The sequence below is a fragment of the Macrotis lagotis genome, chromosome 5, assembly GCF_037893015.1.
Source record: "Macrotis lagotis isolate mMagLag1 chromosome 5, bilby.v1.9.chrom.fasta, whole genome shotgun sequence".
Classification (NCBI taxonomy): Eukaryota; Metazoa; Chordata; class Mammalia; order Peramelemorphia; family Peramelidae; genus Macrotis; species Macrotis lagotis.
In genome coordinates this window covers 14295794-14322325 of record NC_133662.1, presented here as the reverse complement: position 1 = coordinate 14322325, position 26532 = coordinate 14295794, and the positions used below count along the sequence as shown (strand labels likewise).

At 39.1% G+C, this 26532-nt stretch overlaps 1 protein-coding gene across 1 annotated transcript in view; it reads right to left on the bottom strand.

Moving 5' to 3' along the window:
* The window catches only part of DAAM2 (dishevelled associated activator of morphogenesis 2), a 146443-nt gene extending 142063 nt beyond the window's left edge, over positions 1-4380 (bottom strand). The window contains exon 1 of the mRNA XM_074236857.1: positions 4248-4380. The gene's annotated coding sequence lies outside the window, so the exon portion shown is untranslated. The remainder of the gene's footprint in view (positions 1-4247) is intronic.
* Between the last annotated feature and the right edge of the window lie 22152 nt (positions 4381-26532).

Here is a 26532-nt window from a genome sequence, read left to right as displayed (position 1 = left end):
AGAGAGTTTGGAGGAAAAGATAATGAGATAATTTGGACTTGTTGAGTGTGAGATGTCTATGCGAAATCCAGTCTGAAATGTCCAGTGGTTGTCTAGTCAATGTGTTCCAAACAGAAGAGACAGCAAGGACCTTTTTTATCTAGGATATGCCTCTTGTAATTATGAAGGTTGGTCAAGACATCATTGACCATCTTAGGAAACCATACCAACAAAAAAGTTAATGCCAAGCCCCTTCTCTCAAGTCCCTTTTTTTGATATTAGTCAAGAATTCATGAGCCTGGAACAGGACTATTATAGAGGACCAATTCTTCTTAACATTTTTCTCCTACCCCAAAGGTTTTTGTTTTTATTTTGATAGGAAGAGGTAGAAGGATTAACTTTAAATATTATCAGTTGACTCCATTTGTTAATATAAGAGAAAGAACTCTGGATTAGGAGTTAGAGGACCAGGATTCAAATCCTACTTTTGACAATTTAATCTCTTTATCTTTCATTTCCTAGTCTGTAAAATAAAGGGATGGTATTACATTGCTTCCAAGTCCCTTCTAGTTCCAACTCTATGATCCTTTGACAAAAATTCCTAGCCCAAGAACCAATCTTCTTTCATATCCTCACCTTTCAAATGTCTACCTATGCTCATATCTTTGCTTTGGCCTAGTCACTTATTTATTCATTTATTTTTTGTTTTGTTTTGTTTTGCAAGGAAATGGAGTTGTGAAACCTAGTTATAAGTTACCCAGATTCAAGATTACTTAGAGATAAAGGTATCTGTCATGTCTCATGTAACATTCACTTTCTTGGGGGATTAGCAGTGGAAGATATGGGTACATAAGCAATTCATATTAAAAGAAGGATCCTGCCCTGCCATCCTTCAAATTCTTATTTACTCTCTTCCAACTTTTCCACAATAACATACCATGTATTATTGTATTCTTGAATTAACTCCCCTTTTTCTTTTTAAAAATGTTTTATTTATTTAAGGCAATGGGGTTAAAGTGACTTGTCCAAGGTCACACAGATAGGTAATTATTTTTTTGCAAGGCAATGGGGTTAAGTGGCTTGCCCAAGGCCACACAGCTAGGTAATTATTAAGTGTCTGAGGTTGGATTTAAACTCAGGTCCTCCTGACTCCAGGGCTAGTGCTCTATCCACTGCACCACCTAGCTTCCCCTGATCCCTTTTTTTTCTAGATCATAACTCTTCTGTAAAATTTTCTGTGCATTCTTTGTCCCTATAAGCTACCACTTTTAGCCTAATCATTGGTACTCAAGGTAGAAAATAGCTTTGCCTCAGGATCACCTTTCTTACCAGACTTTAATATTCTATCAGTGAGTCAAATCCATTCCCTGTGAACCAGAGAACTATTTACCAATTGGTCAAAAAGTATATATTAAGCTCTTAGATGTTGTGCTAAGATTTGATGATAAAAAAAGAAGAAACAAAGTCCTGTTCTCAAAGACCTCACATTCTATTGGAGGAAAACAACAGACAAATAACTATATATGTACAAATTATATAGGATAAGTAGAAAATAATAACAGAAGAAATCCATTAGAATACTGTAGAAAATGGAATTTTAGTTAGGTCCTGAAGAAAGTCAGAAGATGGAGTATTGAATACAGTCAGAGACTGTACAATACAGCCAAGAGGAGTAAGGTCACTGTGTCCAATGTTACTGAATCAAAAATGCTTGAGGGAGGCAAAGTATAGAAAGACTGGAAAGTGAGGAGGGGTAGATTACCAAATAGAGAAATTTATATTTGATCCTGAAGCTGTTAGGGAGACCTTAGAATTTAATGATTAGGGAGGGGTGATATCTTTACCTTAATAGCTGACTCAAGGATGAACTGAAGTAGGGAAAGATTTGTGTCAGATAGGCCAACCCTCAGGCCCTTACAATGATCCAAGTATGAGGACATGGGGAGCTGTACTAGAGTGGTAGCACTACCAGAGGAGAGAAAGAAGTATATTTTGGAGGTGAGTAAAATCAGACCCTGACAGTTGATTTCATATGGAGAGTGAGAGAGAATGAGGGGTCAAGGATGACAATTAGGGTTTTGAATCTAGGAGACTAGAAAGACAGTGATACCCTCAATAGTTATAGGGAAATTTGGAAAGGGGGTGAATTTGGAAGGAAAAGATGAGTTCAGTTTTGGACATGTGTACTTTAAAATATCTATGGGGCATCCAGAGCAAGATGTCTATTAGGCAATAGAGATGAGGCATGGGATAACTTTTCAAATGAATGAATAACTTTACCCCTATTAATAGATGACCTAATGTGCAGACTAATACTTATTCCTTTCCTACCCCAATTTCTACCTTTTTCTCATCACATACCCACATATATATGCTCTTTATCCAGAAAGATACATGAACATACAAGTACCAATACTCATATACCCATATTCATATATAATAATTTCATTTGGCTTCTAAACACCCAAAGTGACAATGTCCTCCAGGATTTGAATTAGTTGTATAATTTCCACTTGCTTAAGTTTTCTTATTCTGAAAAAATTCACTTGACTAATATTTAAGACAATCAGTCCAAAACATTTCCAGACATATGTTTACTTGTCAGAATTTCCTACATACAAGGAGAATCTGGTAAATGTTCCAATCAACTAATCCAAAGGATACTAACTACCAACTCCCTCAGTTCACCTCCCACCAAAATTTTTGTTGAAAAATGCCAAACCAGAATGAAACTCTCTTAGAGAAAGCTGAAAATAATCTCTTCTGTGGTCTCTTGTTTGTTTAAACTGACTATTGACATCAGAGAGCCATTCATTGTGTAATCTTGACCCAATCCATTTTTGCCCCTCTTCCATACTGAGCAAAAACATGCTTCTTTCATGTTAACTTCCAGGGTAAGGTCCTTTCTTCAGGAAAACCAGTATTCAGAATGAAATCTCCCAAAACAGACACCAAACTGGGGAGCTTAGACGGGGTTGGGAGAAAGTCATGGAAAATGTTAAAATTGTTACAGATTTAAAGATGTCACTCTGTAGATGTAATTCAGAGAAAACTACAAGGATTCTTCCATCTATCCCCCCTGAAAAATGATTTTTACATCAATCAAGAATATGTTGCATGAGTATACAAGGCAGAGGGAAGGGTTAACTAAGCCCAGACCTCAGCAATCTGTGTTCAATTTTGATAAAAATCTTTCTCTCCACCCCACAGCTCAGATACTTCTCTTTATGGTACAGGCTCACATCTTGTTTGGGGCACTGCACACTCCCCGGGGTACCCAGCACCCACACTGCTGTGGGACAGATGTGGCAGAGACATCCTGCCCATTCCCCCTCTTCTGGGGATCTAGCCCTTGCCAAAGTCTGTGCCACCTCCCCCTCCTCTTCCTCCTCCTCCCTCGCTTCTTTTTCTCCCCCCTCCTCTTCCTTTTCATATTCCTCACAAATTACCTGTCCCCCAGACCAATTCCTTCCTCATATAAATTACAGCTTAAACCTTAAATGTCAGACCCAAACAACAAAGTTATGCAGTAGCTAAGTGGGGATGCTGAGGCTTATAAACTCAAGGAGCTTATTCCCAAATGCCTTTCCCCCACCCCAGTCCCTGGCATTCTTCCTCTTGAGTAGCTCAAGCCATAGGACCAGACTAAAGAAAGCTTCCATTACCACCAAGAGGGGGAACAGATATTGCTCACTCTGCCCCATCTGCCCTCAAGACAACTTGTGCATGGCTGGAAGCTGGGACTGGAAAGAGTTAAAATCCAGCCAACCCAAGGAGCCAGTTGGGGACCCTGAACTGGGGAAAAGCCACAGGAAAGTTGCCAGTATTTAGGGGTTGGGAGAGTTCATTTTGGGTTGACGCTCCTGTGACAATCAGGGAATCAGATTTCAAATCCACAAATCTTTCTCTCCCCCCTCTTAAAGTTTTCCAAAGACATTTCCTTTATACAAATGTGCCAACACGTACACACACACACACACACACACACACACACACACAAAGAAAGCAGCAGCAGCAGCAGCAGCAGCAGCAGCAGCAGCAGCAACAGCAGCAGCAGCAGCAGCAGAACACCAAATGGCCATAGTTCCTCTGTACATTTAGATGAAACAAAATAGTTTGCCCATAGAAGAGACGTTTTCCAAACCCTCTTAAGATTATAAAGTGTGTAAAAAGGAGACATCCCTACAATGTTGCCCCAGATTTTGATCCCCCATTCCTCCCCAACAGCATGAAACAGAAAGCAGAGGGGTCAAGGTTGTGGTACTTACACTGTGTATCCCATAGCTTAGTCCTAGCTCCCCGATTTCTGTAGTCTTATAATCCACACAGAGTGCCTCTTGTCCTCCTCCTCCTCTTTCCTCTCTGTACTGTACAGTACTCAGATTGAAACCACTGCTGTTTTCACTTTCAGACCAACCTCTCTCTTCGCTCTTCTCCCTCCCTCCCTCCCAGCCTCTGACGTCAGGCTGCCTTGGAGAGATATTTATGGCAAGGATAGACTGAAGTTTCCCTAGGTAGACTTCTGATCGCACTTTCTCGGGATCTGTAATTTTCACACTTTCAGACAGAAAACTCCACAAAGAAGGGAAAAGAAAGAGGGAGGAAACAGGAGGGCAGACAATGAGGGCAACTGTTTAAAACTTTGGCAAAGTGAACTACCAAGCCTTTCTCTCTTTTGAAAACACTTTAAGGTCAAAGAGGCAAAAAAATGCAACCTAAAATATGTTCCTCCCTAATGTATCTATGCACTGTATAAAAGAAGAGTCTTGCTACAACTCCTACTCAGGATACCCAAATGTTTTAGATTTTGGGGAAAACCATCCTCACTATAAATATTTCCCAGCAAGGTGAGAAAGAAAGACAAGGGGCAAAAGACAACAACCAATTAGAAGTCCTGATTCACATCCAAATGCTTCCCTGCTTTTTCCTGGGGAGTGCTTGCCTGACTAAATATTTAAGTTCATTTTTATTAAGCTGTTCTAAACTCAACACCTCTGATTTTTTTCCTGAAGAAATCCTGCTTAGATCTAGTCAGCAATCTGCCTTTAGCATCTGTGGACTGCATTTGTTTGATATTTATTTGTAATTGTTTATGTTTCTTTGTAAGTGTTTAAAACTTGTTTAAAATTTGATTTCGTCCCATCTGTTCCAGGCGTGTCTCCTCCCAAGGGTGAGGACTGGGTGGAATTTTCTGTTTCCTTATGCACCTCAGATGGAAAGTGCTTACTGAAAAGTAATGCCCAAGACACAAAGTTTTCTGAGATTTGGGGAGCAGAACTTACAACACCTTGAAAGGATATCACAAATATGATTGAATTAACTGTGCATCTCAGCCAAATGGGAGATTCTAGGGTTAGAAAAGGGAGACCCTGGAGTTGAATTATCCCAGGTACACAGCTCATCAGCTCATTTCTGGGGGAAAATAATATTTTTGTTTTACAAAGGCTATTATATATATATATATTTATCTCATTTGATCCTCACAGCAACCCTGGGAAAGAGGTATTCTTGTTATCCTCATTGAGAGTCACACAGCTATTATGCATCTTAAGCAAGACTCAAACTAATTTTGCCTACCTTCTAATCTTCCTTTTCTCTTCTCTACATGGGGTTTCTGTGATGTTCTGTTCTAACAGAAATTCAGGTTGGGTAGTAGTGGGGTAGGGAAAAATCTTGAAAGAAAGAGAATATATGAAGACAAGAAAAAGGAGAGATAGAAACAAACAAGAAAGTCTAAACTAGACAGAGAGAGTTGCTACTTCAGAATGTTTTGATCTGACTTTATTCTGATTCTGTAGCACAGAAAATCTCTTGAAAGGTGAGACTAAGTGTTCAGAGGCAGGCTATGAGGTTGATAATTAGTCAGAGCCTCATCTTGCCTATTACTCTGTCTCCAACTCTGTCCCTAATATGTCCCAGATGGATGAAAGTTTATCTCAAGTTCTCAAAGATCTCCAGGACAAGAGATTCTGCTCCTTTATCCATTATTCAAATGCCCCAACATCCCAGAGATCATAGTGCTTTAAACTAAGTCCCTCAATACTTTTTAAAGGGAAGATTGAATTTGTATGATTACCAAAGAAGATTCATTCTTCTATGAAACAATATTTGGGAAAGACTTAGGCTCTATAAATATTTCTTCTCACTCACTATACCTGGGTGAATCTCAGAGAACTCAGAGCCACAATGTGATCTAATTCAGTATAACAGCATTGGTATGAAGGTATCCATCAATATGTTTCCCTGTACTTAATTCACAGTCATAAATGCAACTAAGGATGAGAAGAACTATTCAGATATATGAGATGAGCCTTGCCTTAAAAAATCAACAGCTTTCTTAGTTCAGGACCCTATAATTAAATAATAAGAAACCTATATTAATAATGATGATGATGATAACAACCCAAAAGAGGGGTGTAATTTGCTCTATTAAAAAACCTAATCCCATTTATAGAGGAACTTATTCAATATTTTTAGCAATAGTATTTTTGGTGTTGATTTCTGTTTACACAAAAAGAAATTATATATATTCTTGTTAATATTTAAGGAAACTGCAGGAACTCAGCACTAAGCTTGTCAGCTTTAAACTCTTTCATTATAAATGAAACTTCTGAGTAATGTTCATGGATCTAGTGTTAGATGTATGATGGGAATGGAAAGAAATTTACTGACCCACACCAATATATCAGATGGGCCTGGGGAAACTGATGAAGAGGACACAAAAAAATACAACTGACAGACTTGACAAGGAAATCTTACTGTGGTCTGAGTGTGATCGTGGATCTGACTCAAAAAAAAAATCTGAAATAGCTAGCTATGAGACTGTCATCTTATAGTAGGTGTCAAACATACTGTAGATTGACAACACTCCTACTACAGACTGAATCAGATAAAAAATGTAATTGGGAAATATTTAACAAAATTAGCAAAAAAAATACAGTAGAACATAGATAATCTTGATTTGTGTTTTTTTTCAAAGTCAATATGGAGGGGGCTGCTAGGTGGCTCAGTGGATAGAGTACCATTGCCTAGCAAAAACTAAAAAAAAAAGTCAATATGGGACCCCACAGGGATCCTTATATATATGTATATATATATATATATATATATATATATGGTCATTCATTTCTATTCAAGTTTGACCAGTATAGAAGACACTCACAAAAAGAGTGACCAGTCTCTCTTCTCTAAAGAAGTCACATGGTTTTCCTCCATTTTCAAAGAGGACTAATGCCTTCATGGCTATTGGAACAAATTATTCCTGTCTGTTTATTTGCTGGAAAAAATCTTCAAGTGCTTAGAGTAGGCCTTCCCCTAACTCATGGGTGGGTCTGAGACATGTTGTTTACCATCAACCTGGTTTAGCCCATCTGTCCAGAGAGTTATTGTACTGGGGCGTGGCTATTGTGCATCCTATAGGTTCTTAGACCACAGGTGAGTTGGGTGTAAGGTGGATACCAAAGCATGAGAAACCCTGTAAAAGGTATAGGAAGTCCTCACCAGAGGTGCTAGTCCTCCTTGAACACCACCTGTGCCCCTGTAAAGATGCTACACAGAGCCAATAATTCATCAGAGAAGCAACAGATAGCAGCATGGAAGAAAAAGCAGTCCAGCAGATGACATAGCAGCTCTCTAAGGAAGTAGTAACAGGTTCTTGCTATGATATAACCCTAAAAGAATGAGTTGTTCAGATTATATTTGTCCCTTTTTTTTTTCTCTTTGAGAGGCTACATCCCTGTTTGTATGAAAGGGGTGTGTGGTTTCCTTGATATTTATCTTTCTGGTCTATTTAAGTAAATGCTAGTTGTTGTTTTTTTTTTTAAATAAGGACACATCCTTGTCTCATCCCATTGGTGACTGGGAAATCTCAAGAGCATCATCTACTCTCCAGAACCTGGGCATGCAAGCCATCATGGAACTAATGTACAATACTGATGAACTTCTCCAGGCAACCAAATTTTGACATAATTTTACTGTTTGTTTTTTTTTTTAAGATTTTGCAAGGCAAACGGGGTTAAGTGGCTTGCCCAAGGCCATATAGCTAGGTAATTAAGTGTCTGAGCTCGGATTTGAACCCAGGTACTCCTGACTCCAGGGCCAGTGCTTTATCCATTGCGCCACCTAGCTGCCCCAAAATTTATTTTTGTTTTTTCCTCCTCATGACTTTTTTCCCTTTTGTTCTTTTTTTTTTTTTTTTAGGTTTTTGCAAGGCAAATGGGATTAAGTGGCTTGCCCAAGGCCACACAGCTAGGTAATTATTAAGTGTCTGAGGCCGAATTTGAACCCAGGTACTCCTGACTCTAAGGCCTGTGCTTTATCCACTACGCCACCTAGCCACCTGACATAATTTTTCATAAACACTCACGATTGATGGTGTCAAAGGGGTTAGTCAGATCTACAAATGTTGTATACAGACCTCTGTTCTGTTCCTGGCATCTTTCCCGGAGTTGTCGGGCAGTAAACACCATATCAACTGTTCCTCGACCCTTTCTGAGTTCTCCATAAAATAGTTTCTGGTTCTCAGGTTTCTGGTTCTCAGGGAGATTCTTCCAGGTGAAGGGTCAGTCTATTGAGAAAGACTCTGGAAAGAATCTTACCCACAATGACTAAAATAGAAATATCCCTGTGATAGTCACAGGACAATCTATTCCCTTTACCTTTATAGACATGGTTGATAGGGGCATTCTTGAATTCTTGGGGGATAACCTCTTCATGCCATAACCTGAAAATTTTCAGTTTTTGGATGAGCAATATCATTTGTCATGAGATTTTCAGCCATGTTAGCAAATACCTTCACTAAGGATGAACATGGCCTCAAAGTCAGCTACCTCACTGATGGCAAATTCTTCAACTTGAAATGTCTACAGGCCAAGACCAAAGTAGAGGGAGTGTTGGTGCATGATCCTCTGTTTGCAGATGATTGTGCACTCAGTGCAACTTCTGAAACTGAGATACAACAAAGTATGTATTGGTTCTCTGCTGCTTGTGCTAATTCTAGTCTAACAATCAACACCAAGAAAACACAGGTATTCCATCAGCCAGCACCACACCATCCATATGTGGAACTATCGATTACAACAAACAGAGAAGTTCTGAGTACTGTGGAAAAGTGTCCTTTCCAAAGAAGTACACATTGACCATGACACATGCAATGCCAGAGCTAACTCAGTATTTAGGAAGCTCCAAAAGAAAGTGTGTTTAGACTAACTACCAAACTGAAGATCTACAGAGCTATTGTGCTGACCTCATTGCTATAATACCTGTGAATCTTGGACAGTCTACCAGCACCATGACAGGAAACTAAATTGCTTCCATTTAAATTGTCTTAGGATGATTCTGAAGATCACCTGGCAGGAGATGATACCAGACACTGAGGTCCATTCTTGAGTTAAACTATCTGACATTCCAGCATCACTACAGAAAGTGCAACTATGATGGGCTGGTCATGTTGTTAAAATACCAGATATATGCATGCCAAGAAAAACCCCCAACAAAACCCTATTTTATGAAGAACTCATACAGGACAAGAGCTCACAAAGGATAGAAGAAGCGATATCAAGAAACCCTGAAGGTCTCATTGAAGAACTTTAGAATTGGTTTACAGCATGGGAGACACTAGCATAGGACCGCCCAACATGGCCTGCCCTCATCAGTGAGGGTGCTGCACTATATGAGGAAGGCAGAATTGAACCAGCTCAAAGGTAGTGTGACATACATAAGCTTAGAGTACCCACCCCAGGTGTTCACATGACCTATTTGTGCTCAATCTGTGGTAGAGCATTTTGAGCTCATATTGATCTGATCAGCCATAGTCAGACACACAGTAATTTGTCTCAAACATTGTGATGTCATTTTGGTCTTTGATAACAAAGGACAAGAACCAACCAATTTTTTTTTTAAATGAATGTTTCCTAAGGCTTTGTTGGGTAGGTGGTTTGGGCAATTAGGTGGCCCAATGAATAGAGCACTATCTGGAGTTGGAAGACCTGAGTTTAAATCCTACTTCAGAGAGCTATTATTAGCTATTGTTAAAAAAAAAACCAATATCATAGGATTAGCTTTGAACTAATGTTAATATAAAATATGTCTTGAACTGAGTATAGCTTGGAGGCAACTCAGTCTATAAAAAATAAAAGATTCATTCAGTTAGTAAGGTGATTCCTACTTGTCCCTCTCAGTTCATATGGTACCTATTATTTGGAAACAATCAATAACTAGTCAACTTGAAATAGAAAGAAAGTAGGCTAGGTGACGTAGTGGATAAAGCACTAGCCCTGGAGTCAGGAGTACCTGGGTTCAAATCCGGTCTCAGACACTTAATAATTACTTAGCTGTGTGGCCTTGGGCAAGCCACTTAACCCCATTTGCCTTGCAAAAATATAAAAAAAAAAATAGAAAGAAAATACTTCAAACTTGTCTCATTTGATCCTCACAGAAGCCCAGGAGCACTTCCATTTTGTAGATGAAGAAACTGAGGCAAACAGAGGATAATGCTTTCATAGGCAGTGAATGTTTGAGGACAGATTTGAACTTCAGTCTTCCTGGCTCCTGAGCAAGGATACTGTACATTGAACTAGCCAGCTGCCCCTAACATGATATAAAATTTATAGCTCAATTGCTTGATGGTCATTTTAGTTCTTGTTTCTTTCCTTTTTTCTGCCTTCTCCACTATAGATATCTACCCAGAGCCCCCATGAGATATAAAATGTCCATACTGGGGTTACAAGTCTCCTGGCTTCCATCTCTCCCAGGACAGACATAACCACACTGAAAGAACTGTTTGAGAAACAGCATACTTAAAGAACAAGCTCCTGTTCATTTTCAAGAAGCAGACTCAGGGTGTTTGCAGTGGGTTTGAGGTTCTGCCGTGTATTAATTCTCTTACGTCAAAATCTTGAGTTTTCAACCACAAGACACACAATTCCAGGACATCATGGGCTTTGCCCTCCGCCTCCTCCCTAACCCAGACCATGCATGTGTCTAATCTGGTATGTAGCTCCCCTGCAGAGGCCAGGAAGGCAAGCACGAATCTAGTGTACTGTACCTGGCCAGGCCAGGCCACAAGTGGAATGGAATATCCTACAGGAGTCTGGAGTGGGAGTGTAGAAGAGATAAAATGGAAAATTCTTTCCTTATCTACCCCACCCCACTCTACCACCCCCCAGACAATCTGTCTGTCCCTAAAGCCTAAGGTTCAGAGTTTAGGAGAAGAGTGTATGTTAGTAGCCACAGCTGTTCATGTTATTTCTGGAGTCAGATCCTATGTTACAGCAAACATCAGGGTAATGATTACATGTAAACTCCTATTATATTTTCATTTTCAATGGCTCTCAGCCTTTTGAAAAATAATTCTCATGGCCAAGTATTCTAGTCTCAGTTCACAGAAAAAAAAATTTAATTAATTTGAGGAAGAAATCTTTATAGCTGAGCAAGAATTCATGGGCAAATATTCAAAGATCTCAAACAGGGAGCATGGCATAGTGGCTAGAGAGCTGACAATAGAGCTAGAAAACTTGGGTTCTAATTCTGTTTGTGACACATACTATCTGACTCCAGACAGTCATGGAACCTTGGAGTGTCCTTGAAAACTAAAACAGTCTTTGCTCTCTGGTCTTTCTGGGACTCTACTTATCAAAAAAGGTGTCCACTTGAAATAATAGAGGGTGTTTTCTCATAATATGCTAGTGAAATCACAGACCAAGACCTATTCAAAGAAACCCACCCCACACCTAACCACCCAATAAGGCAGGATCATTGGCTCCCATTTCAGACACTCCTATGAAATACTCCACAGAGATGGATAGATAACATGCAGTCACTTAGGAGTAAGGATAGAGATGGATTTAGTGAATAAATCAAAGCACCCTATTTGTGTTTCAATTAATCCATTCCAGTCCTTAGACTAAGTGGAGAAGGGAGTTCCTTGATCAATTGGTCTTACACTGGGAGTATGTTCAGGTTGATGAGGAAATCTGGTCATTCTTAGGAAGCTAATATAAAATTTTAAGCTACTTTTGGGTATAAAAGAGCAAATGTAAACCAGGAGAGAGTATTCTAGAAAAATTCCTAAGGAATAATCACTTGGGGAAAGAGGATAGCATTTCAGACTTGGCCTAAGAATTCTCTCCTTTTCCTCTTACCCTGGCTGGAAGAGGACCTTGTAAGATCAGAAGTGCTAAGAAGATTTTGGACTTTTCCTCTTCTGACATCATGCCCTAAGAGAAAAATGGCTGGCCATTGGTAGTAGTACCTGAATTGAGAAGAGACCAGCTGTGGTTTCAGAAGGCAGTCTAAAAAAGTAGCTGTAAATATAGATAGATATTAGCCAAAGGAAACTTCTTGAGCTCCTCATAGAAAGGAATAGGCGTCTGCATGCAATCAGGAGTTGAGAGTTAGTCCTTTGCTAAATATGTTGTAAGTTTGAGTTTTCTTTCCCCTGGGGGAAAACAGAAATATAAATTACATGTATGTTTACATATATGTTTACATATATGTTTATGTAGTGGTGCAGTGGATAGAGCACTGGTCTTGAAGTCAGGAGGATGGGAGTTCAAATGCAGCCTTGATACTTAACTAGCTGTGTGACCTTGGGTAAGTCATTTATCTCTGATTTCCTGGCATTCAGGGCCATCTCCAGTCAGCCTAATTAATATCTGGCCACTGGACCCAGATGGCTCTGGAGGAGAAAGTGAAGCTGGTGACTTAGCACAGCCCCCCCCCCCCACTCAAATCCAATTCACATGCATATTATGACATCACCTCCCCTGATGTCATGGTCCTTTTTTGAAAAAGGACAAACATCTTATATATACATATATAATATATATATATATACATATATATGCATACACCTATTTATATATAGCTTGTATGTGTATATGTATACATATATACATTCACATTTCTACTTATATATTTGTTGTATAGTATGTCACAGACTTTGGTGAGAATGTTTTGTGTCATGAAAATCATCTTGGGGCAGCTAGGTGGCATAGTGGATAAAGCACCGGCCCTGGAGTCAGGAGTACCTGGGTTCAAATCCAGTCTCAGACACTTAATAATTACCTAGTTGTGTGGCCTTGGGCAAGCCACTTAACCCCGTTTGCCTTACCAAAAAAAAAAAAGAAAATCATCTTAATAAATACCATATTTCCCCATGCATAAGACACAACCTTTTTGAAAAATTTGGGGTCTAAAAACAGAGTTTCTTATACAATGGTTGTAGATTTTTTACTTGCATTTCCCTCTTTTTTGTGCTTAGTTTCTTTGCACTTGTTTCACTTTTTTTTCCCCTGGTATATTAGGTTACGTTTTATCACATTTTGCCCAGAAATGGCTCAGAAAAGATTTTTGTATAGTTCTGAATTCAAGTTCAAAGTGATTCAATTTGCAAAAGTGAATGGAAATCATGCTGCTGAATGTAAGTTTAGTCCTCCTCCGACTGAGAAAACAATCCGAGAGTGGCTATGGGAAGAAGCAACCCTGCTGAAAATGCCCCAGCAGAAGAAGACCATGAGAGGCAAGTCAGCAAAATGGCCTGAGTTAGAGGGGAAATTGAAGATATACATTAAAGAGCAAAGGGCAATGGGAATTCCTATGTCCACAAAGATGGTTCAGCAAAAGGCCACAAGAACTAGTGATGAAAAAGAAGTGACTGATTTCAAAGGAGGGACACAATTAGTGCTTCAGGTTCATGAAACAGAATGGACTAAGCATGCATCCACGCACCAGACTTGCCCAAGAGATGTCTGAAAGCTAGGAGCAGAAGGTCCTTGAATTTCATGATGAATAAAACTTGAGTTCAATAACTTTATGTAATATATTCTTTTTCAAATTTCAGGCCCCAAAATTAGGTACTTCTTATACATAGGGAAATATAGCACCTCTTTTCTAAAAGGTAATTGAGTCTGAATGAATAAATACTGTCAACTGATAATCATGGCAGGAAACACAATGATGAGGATTTTTGAGTATTGGCCATTATTTCTACCCCCTCAGGGCTGTCCCTAAAGCCCTGGAGGATGTGATGGCCACTCTCTGTGGACTCAGACTGCCACTTCAAGTGGTAGTTGGGATGATTGCCTAAACTCATGTGCCCTACTAAATTATAAGACCATTGAACACAGCGGGTATATATTATTTGCCTTTGTACTTCCCTAAAAGTGCCTTTCATATAGGAAGCTGCTTATAAGATATTTCTTGAATGAATGAATTGGGTTCCCTTCCCCACTTCCCACCACCATAGCAGCTGATACAGGACTCAAGTAGAATGAGCACTGAACTTGGCCCATAAAAGAATCTAAACTTGAATGTTTCTTCTTTTGTGTTTTTACCTCTTGTCTGATTGCTGGACCATTGGAGTAGTGAATTCAGTGTCTTTTGGAAACAAAAGAGATTTATTTTTTATCTCAGGGTTCAAGGTTGATGCTTTTCTTTTCTTGATGGAGAAGATGATAGGATGTTCCTGAATGAGAGGTGAAGTTAGCATGAAAGTTTAGGAGGATTCAGACATTTTATTTCCATTTCAAGAGAGGACATAGATGGTCATAGATCTTCTTAGGGGGGGGAGGGAGAGAGAGAGAAAGAGACAGAATAGAGATGGAGAGACAGAGACAGAAATTTTGGGAAGTGACAGTCATCAGAAAGTTTTATATCTCAGCATGTCCATTTTATCTTCCAATAGACATAGGGGAATTTGTCTTCATTTCTCATATCTTTAAGATATTTTTGAGCTGAGATATATTACTTCTAGTGGCATACTCATTCTCTCCTTATTTTGTAGAGTGTATTCTAATTTATACAATGTCTCCAATTTGTCTTTGCTATTTGATTGGATAAAAGGCTTTAATTTCTGCTTACTATCTGTGATGATCTTTTGTGTAGCTAACATTTGGTGGGAAGAGGCCAAGATATTCAAATATAAAGGTATTCCTTCCTCTTTAAGGGATATTAACCATGAAAGCAATTTGAACCAAATAATGAAATAATTTCTGTTAGACTAGCAATATTTAGGGGAGCAGATAGATACTAGTCTCTTTGAGGAGTCTTCATTTCCCCACTCTACATGAATCTATATTGGAGAGGGGTGGTCCAGATTCCAGAAATAGCTGTTTATGCCTCCCTGAAGCTGCATTTACATGAGCTCATGTGGACACATATATAAAATCTAAAAGGACAATACAAAAAAAAATGCTCCATTCCCTCTTTCTCACTTTGCATTTCAATAGAAAGTAAAGGAAGGGTATCTAACTAACAAATGAAGTGATGGCAGCCTGAAACCACAGTTATGCAACAATCAAACAAGGATATTGGGTGTTTATGAAAGCCCATGGGTGTAGAAATGTCTGTATTTACCAAATGATGCCATGAGTGTGCAAACCTGCCATCTGTGTTTTGTCTACACGTTTGCAGCAAACTTTTTTTTTTAAATATGGAGAGTAACTTCCCATTTGAATCAAGTGATTATATGTTCATTAGGAATATATTTATAATATTATCATTTTTACCCTTTTTAAAGGATAAAATTATTTGGGGGAATATGGGTTTGTTTTATTTGGAAGGGGGTTTCTCAGATAGAAACTATTTTTCCACTATAGAGATTAGTAAATTTTTTTATAATTTATAATTTTAAAGCAACAGGAAAGTTATACCTGTCCAGATGTATTTATTAAGTGCTATGTGCTAGGCATGATACTAAGCTCTGAAGATACAAAAAAAGCAAAAATCGTGGCTGTCCTTGAGAACTTACATTCTAATGAGGGTTGTTGGAAGACAACAAATAAATAACTATGTGCATGCATATACAACAGCTGGGTGTTGAAGTGGGTAGAAGGTTGCACCTGGAAGCAACCTAAGTTCAAATCCAAACTTAGATACTTACAAGCTAACTTATCCTAGATATGTCACTTAACCTCTGTACACCTTAGTTTTCTAAACTATAAAATAGGGATAAGCACCTGTCTCCCAGGGTTCTTATGATGATCAAATGAAATATTTACAATGTGTTTTACAAACCTTAATGTGCAGTATAAATGTTACTTGTTATTATGAATTTACTTATGATCACACAGAAAATGTTATATCAAAAATAAACTAAGCCAGATTTTCCTGTCTCTGTGGTCTAGCTCTTCGTCTTCTAATCCTTTGTTATAGTTCAGCTGTTTGAGTTGTATATGACTCTTTGTGACACTATTTTGGGGTTTTCTTGGCAAAAGTTTCTGGAGTGGTTTGCTATTTCATTCTCCAGTTCATTTTCTAGCAAGGAATTTGAGGCAAACAGGGTTATATGACTTATCAGTGTCACACAACTAGTAAGTATTTGGGGTAATATTTGAACTCATGAACATGATTCTTCTGACTTTAGACCTAGCTTTCTATTTGTAGTGTGCCATATAGCAAGCCATTACATTATGCTGCCTTTCAAAGATATTTTGTTTCTTTAAAATCATATAAACAGGTCAAACAATTTCTGAAGTCACATTTTCTTAAGGTTTCTTGCTCATTTGCATTTATTGAAACATACATATATACAATCCTTTTAAAATTTTAAATTCTTTTAAATTTAAAGAATTCTAAAATTTAAATTTAAGAATTTAAAATTCTTTTTATAACCTTTTTTAAAAACTTATTTTTCAAATAGAGAAAACCAGGGCCCTGAGGCATGCCTGTTAGTTTAATTCTGTCAATAATGGACAATTAAGAAGGACTGGGGGGCGGAGCCAAGATGGCGACAAGAAGGGATCCAGTCTTAGGCGCTCTCTGATAAAACTCATCAGCTAAGGGCTCTAACTAAACTTTCGAGAGACAGAACCCACAAAGGGACCGAGTGAGGCAGTCCTCCTACTCAAGGTAACCTGGAAAAGAGCAGAAAGGCTCTGCTCCCCGGGATAGGAGGAGTGGCCCACCAGAGGGGTGGCCCACCAGAGCCAAAGAACTTCAGCCTCCCGGAGGCAGGCCCAGGGGCTGGGAGTCTCAGCTCACAGCAGCGGGGGAGACTCCTGAGCTGCACCCTGAGGAGCACCGGGCACAAAGTGAGGGAACAGTGGGGGACCTCTGCCAGAGCGAGCACGAGAACGTGGAGCCCAGCCCTGGGGGCACACAGGGAGCAGCCTGGTCTTTCTGCAGCCCAGAGCCAGAAACAGAAGCAGAAGGAGCTGGTAAGCTGGAGCCTCCAGGGCATGAGCCCATTGAGCTGAGGGAGGGGAGTGAAGAGAGACTGCTGAGCTCTGTCCTCTGCCTCTGGAACAGGACGCTGGGGCTCTGACCACATTCAGATCCTGATCGCAGTCTAGGCTCCCCCATAGAACAGCAGGGCCCCCCCACCTCACCCCGTGGCAGAGGGGGCGCTTATGGTCATTCACAGACCAGGAGGGAGGACAGAGCCTCACACACTGAGACCCTTGTGGGAGTGTCCCAAAAGCTCAGGAAGCACCCCCTAACAAGGCCCAGGATGGGAAAATGAGCAAGCAGAGAAACAAAAGGAAGACTATTGAGAAATATTTTGCAAATGAGCCCAAGAAGGATCAAAATACTCAGTCTGAACATGAGGAAGCACAAGCTCCTGCATCTAAAGACTCCAAGAAAAACAGAAATTGGGCTCAGGCTATGACAGAGCTCAAAAAAGACTTTGAAAATCAAATGAGGGAGTTGGAAGAAAAACTGGGAAAAGAAAGGAGAGAGATGCAGGAAAAACATGAAAATGAAGTCAGTGGCTTAGTCAAGGAAATCCAAAAAAATGCTGAAGAAAATAGCATGCTAAAAACCAGCTTAGGTCAAACAGATAAAAGAGTTCAAAAAGTTATTGAGGAGAAGAATGCTTTAAAAAGCAAAATTGGCCAGATGGAAAAAGAGATAAGAAAACTCTCTGAAGAGAACAAATCCCTCAGACAAAGACTAGAATTCAGGGTGATTGATGAATTTACCAGAAATCAGGAATCAATACTTCAAAACCAAAAAAATGAAAAATTAGAAGAAAATGTGAAATATCTCATTTAAAAAAAACAACTGATATGGAAAATAGACTTAGGAAAGATAATTTAAAAATTATTGGAATACCTGAAAGACATGATCAGGAAAAGAGCCTTGACATCATTTTCAAAGAATTACTACAGGAAAATTGCCCTGATATTCTAGAAGCAGAGGGCAAAATAGAAATGGAGAGAATCCACCAATCCCCCCCCCCCCCCAAGAAAGAGATCCCAAAAAACCAACCCCAAGGAATATTATAGCCAAGTTCCAGAACTCCCAAGTCAAAGAGAAAATATTACAAGCAACCAGAAGGACACAGTTCAAATATCGTGGAACTGCAGTCAGGATCACACAGGACTTAGCAGCAACTACATTGGAAGCTCCTAGGGCTTGGAATACAATATACCGGAAGGCAAAAGAGCTTAGAATGCAGCCAAGAATGAACTACCCAGCAAGGCTGAATGTCCTCTTCCAGGGAAAAAAGATGGACTTTCAATGAACCATGGGAATTTCAAATGTTCCTTTTGGAATGGCCGGAGCTGAACAGAAGGTTTGATCTTCAGATACAGGACTTAGGTGAAGCATGGAGATTGGAGGAGAGGGGGGGAAATATGAGGGACTTAACGAAGATGAACTGCATGTATTCCTGCATAGAAAAATGACACTGATAATACTCATATGAACCTTCTCAGTTAATAGAGCAGGTAGAGAGAGCTTTTATAGTTGAAGCACAGGAGAAAGCTGAATTCGAAGATAAAATATGGTGTAAAAATGGAGTCAATAGAAAAAAAAGGGAAATGGAATGGGAGAAAGAAAAAGGAGAGGGGGAATAGTCCAAGATATTTCACATAATAAGATTTTTTTTTATTACAATGAGCTATTGCAATGATATGGAAGGGGGGAGGTAAGGGGGAATGAGGGAACCTTTGCTCTCATCAGAGAGGAAAACAGCATATATACTCAATGGGGTATAGACATCTGGAGTAAGAAGGAGGGGGAGCAGGGGGAAGGGGTGGGGATGTGAATAAAGGAGGAGAGGATGGACCATTGGGGGAGAGTGGTCAGATATAACACATTTTATTTTTTACTTCTTGCAAGGGGCTGGGATTGGAAGGCCTGCCCAGGATCATGGGGCCAGGTGGATTCTGGGCCTAAGGGGTGGTATGGGGGCTCAGGGCTTTTTGGCTCCAGGACCAGGGATCTGTCTGCTGAGCCAGTCAACGACCCTACAGCAGAGTCAGAGTGAAAGGAGAGAGAAAATATAGTACATGGTAGTGGAGAAATATGAAAGGAGGGAGTTGCGATCAGCAATGGCAACGGTGGAAAAGTATGGAAGTAACTTTTGTGATGGACTTATCATAAGTCCCATGACAGAGTTGTTGGTGTTGGAACAAAGACTCAAGCATATTTTTTGTTATTATTATTTGGGGGAGGGTGCAGGGCAGGTGGGGCTGGATGGCCTGCCTGGGGCCACATAGCAGGGTGATCTTTGGGTGTCTGGGGCCGGATTTGGACCCAGATGCTCCTGGCTCAAGAGCCAATGCTCTTTCTGCCACCCAGCCACCCCTACTATTATTACTATTTTATTTTATTTTGGGTCTTTTTCTTTTCTTTTTTTTTTTGGTTTTTGCAGGGCAGTGGGGATCGGGTGGCTTGTACATCACATGGCTGGGTGATTGTTGGGTTTACGAGGCTGGATATGGGCTCGGGTGCTCATGGCTCCAGGGGCTGGTGCTTCATCCATTGCGCCACCTGGCCATACCTACAATCATTACTATTATTTTTTTTTTTAATTTTAATTTTTTTTCTCTCCCCTTTCCTTTTTTCACCCAAGCAAGTCTATCTATATGCATGGGGGAGGAGGGGTATTTTGTTTACTTGTAAACAAGAATATTTTATTAATGTAAAAAAACATTTGTACAAAATGAGAATAAAAAATAAATTAAAAAAAAAAGGACTGTATTAGAAGTACAATTCAGAAATTAGTCTTAGGGGTGAAAGATATGGAGTGAAGGGGCCCAAACTTAAATTGAAAAGTTGACTAGACAATTAGGCAAATTAAGGATCAAATTCACCAAAAGAACTGGTTTTACTTCAGGGTACCCAGGAGAACAAAGAGATGACAAGTAAAAAAAGATGAGGAATTTCTTTTTTTTTTCTTTTTTAGGTTTTTGCAAGGCAAATGGGGTTAAGTGGCTTGCCCAAGGCCACACAACTAGGTAATTATTAAGTGTCTGAGACCAGATTTGAACCCAGGTACTCCTGACTACAAGACTGGTGCTTTATCCACTACGCCACCTAGCTGCCCCAGGAATTTCTAAAGGGAACAAACAGTGCTTGGGGACCTACAAAAAAGGAAGCATCAAGGTCTGAAAACTTGAGAATTCCAGAGATTTCCTAGAACTAGCTGGGACCAGGGAGCCATTATTAAATTTTCAGAATTAGGGTTTATGCCTCAGCAAAAATGCCATGAATATAAGTTTGAGGGGGTGGCTAGGTGGCACAGTGGATAAAACACTGGCCCTGGAGTCAGGACTACCTGGATTCAAATCCGGTCTCAGACACTTAATAATTACCTAGCTGTGTGGCCTTAGGCAAGTCACTTAACCCCGTTTGCCTTGCAAAAACCTAAAAGAAAAGAAAAAAAATATAAGTTTGATTTACTGTCTTGTTAATTGTCTAGACATGTTGAGTTTGAAGTGTCAGCAAGGCATGTGGGTGGAGCCTTGCTTTTTTGCTTTGACATGCCTATCACTTAGCATATTATCTGGAACATCATAAATGCTTAATAAGTACTTTTTAATTAATTCATGGAAGGAAGAAGAGGACATCTGAGATGCAACAGAGATTGGTAAAGCAGAAGGAGGCAGTGCATGTAAGAGATGAAGATAGGAGATGATTGATGGAACAAGATTCCAGTGGAGATTGAGTTGATAGGCCCTAGGGCACACAAGATATTTTGGTTTTGACAAGGATGAGAACCACTTCATTCTCTGAGACAAGAGGGAAGAGGAAGAGGATTGGAGAAGCACAAAGAGATATATGACAAGAAAGTAAGGGGCCTGAGGGTGACATATAGCTCAATCTTTTCAGTAAGTAGGAAGTGAAGTTCATTGCAAATTGGCAAGCCATTGAAAGCAATAAAAGGAAGCACTGTAAGATTTTGAGAACAATTTGTATGAGGAATATAATAATTAAATATTTTGATAATGCATGTTATAGGGGGAAATGATATATAAAATATAATCATACATCATTGAGGACCCAGGTAAACTAAGATAGCATGTATTTGTAGTGAAGCCTCCCTTCACCTTCATCAGCATAATTTTTTCATCTTCTTCCATTAGTCTTTCATTGTTCAGCAGAAGGAGAAGAAAAAGTAAGCACTGAGGGTTTTCTAGGATTGAGAATTATAAGCTTCAGAAAGGTGAAAGATCTAGGGAACCGGAAGATTTGAGAGAAATCATTGAAATGACTCAACATCCTGGGATGTGAGATCAGAGATGATGGACTTGGAGAGCAGGTTGAGAAAGCAGATCTTACATTGAATGTAATGAGCAGATTCAGGTCTAGGGGTATGAGAGATGTAGGAGAAAAGAAGGTTTGATTAGATAACAGATTTCAGAGTTCAAAATTTTGTCATTTAAAATAATTGTAAGGTTTAATGTGGGACCATCTCCATGGAACACCAAAGTAGGGAGAATAAATGGATAGAAGAGTTTAAAGACTCAAGGACATGAATTAGAAGGATCTTTAACACCAATGCTGCAGTCCAAGGAATAAGGAAGTAGGTAAGATATTGGTACTGAAGTTATTATGTAAAGTTGAAGGAGTTTCCCAAAGACTGCTAACACTAGTACAAAGTAATGATGATAAAATCAAATGGTATAAACTTCAAATAAGGAGAGGTTTCTGAATGATAGTAACAAAGCAAGGGTCTAGAAGTAGCTAGCAATAAGGAAAAAAGTTTTAAACAAGCAGACAGAATTGGAAAGTGTTTTGAGTTATGTAATGCATTCAGAAAAAAAGTCAAGTGTAGGAACAAGTGGGAGGAATAAAACAGAAGGAAGGAAAAAAAAACTAGAGGTCTATTTCCAATAGAAAAAGATTTGCAGTATAAAACATGAGTACTGAGTGATAGAAATGGGGAGATGTGTAAGATAGATTGAGAGATGTTGGATTTACATCTACATTTTGCCATTATGGGGGTTATGGTTTAAAGTTAGAAAGGACTTAATGTATTTCCAGTCCAAAGTCTTGATTTTACAATGCAAAAATTGAGACCTAGGGAGGTAAAGTACTTTGCCTAAAGTCACATAGCTAATAAATAGCAGAGTGAGATTTAAACCCATGTCCTCTGACTGTAGACCAGAGTTAGCACTTTCCCTATTAGATTACATTAGAATTCTGTCATGGTTCAGTCATTTTTAGTTGTGTCACTCTTTGTGTTCCCATTTAGGAATTTCCTTGGCACGGATACTAGAATGATTTGTCATTTCCTTTTGCAGTTTATTTTTACAGATGAGGCAACTGAGGCAATCAGGGTTAAATGACGTGCTCAGGGTCATGTAGATTATAAGTAGCTGAGACCAAAAGTATTCCTAATGCCAGATATAGCCCTCTATCCACATTCTTACATTAGGGAGTAGGAGTTATGACAGGCAGATAAAGAGCAGCAAATGTTTATAGTAAAATAGTCTCTAGTTTTATTTTTGAAACTTGATTGAAGTCCAAGGTTAAAGGACAATATAGTTTCACTTTCTGGAGGAAGGGATTTTCTCAAAGATACCTCTCAGGTAATTTCAGCAACTTGACAAAGTAACTCCCTTGTTGCGAGGAGTCTGAGTTTGAATGGCTCTGTGATAATTCAGAATCTCTGTACAAAAACAAAAAATAATACCTATGTACTGCTTGCATATAGAGTACTTTTACTGTATACATGGGACAAAACATTAGAAAGAGGAAAACATAAGAGACCATGATTAAAGAGAATTTCATTGGTAGGATTGAGAAATGAGATTAAAAAACTGTTCTCAGAATCTCCATGTTTTTTTTTACAGACTTCTGAATCTATCATCTGTTTGATTTTGGTCCTAATCAAATGTGGCTGAACAGAGCTGAAGAAAATCCCAAAACTAAGCTGAGTCCACTCTACTTCACTGAAAGAATTCAAATCATTCACAGAGTGCTCCCCTTCTTTCTCTACCCCTTTCTCACATTATTCAGGCATCTTCCTCAACTATTCCCTTCATTCTGGTCTCTGACAAAGAATTGACCCTTCTCTGTGCCAAAGCTACTTCCTTTGCATAAACTCTTTTTTTATTTTTATTTTTAGGTTTTTGCTAGGCAATGGGGTTAAGTGGCTTGCCCAAGGCCACACGGCTAAGCAATTATTAAGTGTCTGAGACCAGATTTGAACCCAGGTACTCCTGACTCCAAGGCCGGTGCTTTATCCACTGCGCCACCTAGTTGCTCCCCACCACTGCATAAACTCTTGATATGATCTCCTGACTGCTCTAGCAAATTGTTCCCTCCATCATCCTCTGTTTATTGGCTACTTCCCTGCTGTCTTCAGCTATCATTACCTCATTCTTAAAACAAACAAGCAAAAACACCTCAGGCTGTTCTAACCACTCTTTCATGGCAAAATTTCCTGATAAAGACTTCCATAATTTATACCTCCACTTATTGTCCTCTTCCTCTATCTTCTAAGCCATCAGCAAATTGGCTTCTGACCTCACCATGCAACTGAAACTGCTCTCTCTAAAATTACCAATAACCTCTTAGTTCAGTATTTCAGTTGTGTCCAACTCTTTATGACCCCATTTAGGGTTTTCTTGGCAAAGATACTGGAATAGTTTGCCATTTCCTTCTTTAGTTCATTTCTCATATGAGGAAACTGAGGCAAACAGGTTTAAAGGACTTACCCAGTTTTACATAAATAGTAAGTATCTGAGGCTAGATTTGAACCCAGGAAGAGGAGTCTTCCTAACTTTAGGTCTGGCACTCTATCCACTGTTCCGCCTAGCTGTTCATTTCCTAAATCCACTTAACCCTTATTTTTCTTGCCCTCTTAGAAGCCTTTGACACTATTAATCATATTCATCTCTTTAAGTTTTTGTGCTTGTTTCTCCTTTTACCTGTCTGACTGTTCCTTTTCAGTCTCCTTTCCTGGATCTAATTAACTCTTCTTCCTAAGTTCAAATCTAGTTTCAGATACTTACTCAAATCAATAAACTCTAGTGGCTCCCTATTACCTCCCAGATCAAATAGATTCTATTTGGTATTTAAAAGTATGTCATAACCTAGATCCCTCATATATTTCCACACTACTTTTCCACAATCCATCAGCCCTAGCATTATGCTGGTTTTTTTTTTTTGGCTGGCACTCAATCTTCCAGATCTGTGATTTTCCCCTGACTGACCCCATGCTGAAATGTTCTCCTTCTTTATCTCTGCTTCTTGGTTTCTTTCGAATACAAAATTTTATTTTTACAAGATGTCTTTCCTGGTTCATTTCTTTCCATCTGCCCTTTGAAATTTCCTCCCGAACATACTCAGTATATACATATTTGTTATAATGGTGTTTCTTCTATTAAACGAGAAGCTCCCAAAGGAGAGGGACTAGTTTTGTTTTGTTTTTTTCCTTTCTTATATTCTTAATGGTTAACATAGGGTTAGCACTTCAATGTTTATTGACTTGACCTAAATAAATTCATGAGCATAATATAGAGAAAACTCCTTCCTTGATAACACAAACCAACTTAATAATTCCAGATTTTGTACTTCAAGGTTCAATCAGGCATGAAAACTAAGCATAACTTTTCAGTATCTGTCTGTCTATCTAAAACTTTGACATTAGATCTACATAAATAACCATATTAATTTTAATATGATTGTTATTTGATACCTTGAAAATTGGATTAGTTATCAATTAAGTATCTATTATGATCACAACAGGAAGAAAAAAACCCGATTTCTCAAGAAATTTCCCAATACTGGATTTGGTGACCACAAGTCTGTACTCTGAATCTCAGATATAAGAAGTCCAAAGGATCCTACCTTAGGGCTTTAGGCATTTCAATGAAAACCTCCCCTCCACTGCTATGGTGGTCAGTATGAAAAATCTCTTCCAGAATTGTCCATTCTGGGTGGTGAGAATTTTTTCCCCTTTGGCTTAAATCAAGTTAAGAGCACAGATACCACAAACACACAAATAATTAGAGAGTAATTTGGAACAAATGTGGACTGGAGTCCTATGCACAGTCTAAGAGAGACTTGCCTTCATGTGCAACTAGGAAAGGCCCCAGTGGTCCTTTTATCTCTCCATTGGGAAAAAGAAATTCATTCCTTCATTAAACACACCCAGAACTCTGGAGAAAAACACAATTTTCTCTTCATGTCTTTTGTAGAACAGCAGTACCCTATATGTTGGTTTTATTGTCCTCAAGCTAAAATCCCAATTATGAATGTGACTCTTTTCCTCTCCCCAAGTCTCTCCCCTCCATTACTTCATCTTGAAACAAAGCACTCCAACAAAGCGCTATGCCACCCAAGAGCATTGTAAAATAAACAAATAAGTCTCTGGGTAAGGGAGTGCCCTCCTGCCCCCAGATGACAAAGGGGCATGTGGCCAATTATGAATAACCTGAAGGGAACCTTCATTGTTTCAACTTTTCCTTAGGCAACAGCAGTTACCTATTGAACTCCTTGGTATCCTAACTAATTGCCTAGCCAAGTAAGGAGAGCACATGTACTCCAGTCCTGTCTGTTTTTCTGCATAGCATAACATGGGTATTGTCACTCATTACACAGAGAACAATCATGAATATAAGCCTATATGTGAGCAATCCTTTAGCCAAATCATAGTGTCTGAGAGTTAAAGATAGAGTAAAATGTTATCTACCATTATTCACAGACTCAGGAGGAAGGCTGATAGTCCTTCTGATCATAACTCTAACTATGGCACTTTCTGGAGCAACATTTTCTTTTCTTTTCTTTTTTTTTAATTTGGAGCATCATTTTCAAATGGGAACAACAGGAAGATATATCACAACAAAACAAGGGGCCCAGCCCTGAAAATATCCCTGAGAATTGAGAAGTAACATAAGAAAGCCAACCTGAAATAAAGCATATAGTCACATCTGGGGCAATTCAGTTCATTTCCATTGGATTCCAGTATATTACTCAGAAATGTCAGGAAAAAAGCCCAGCATAATTAAAAGATACTGGACCCAAAGGAAACCATTGTCAGAATCCAATGGGGATTTGTTTGTCAAGCAAAGGTGTAATTAAATTCTAGTATAGGGGCAGCTAGGTGGCGTAGTGGATAAAGCACCGGCCCTGAAATCAGGAGTACCTGGGTTCAAATCCGGTCTCAGACACTTAATAATTACCTAGCTGTGTGGCCTTGGGCAAGCCACTTAACCCCATTTGCCTTGAAAAATCCTAAAAAAAAATTTCTAATATAGATAAGATGTTGAAAATATACCAAAAGTCATCTCAGATAAATCTCCCCAATATATGATCTTTTCAATGATGTATTCAATATTGTGAAAATGAAAATGATGAAATGAAGCCCATTCA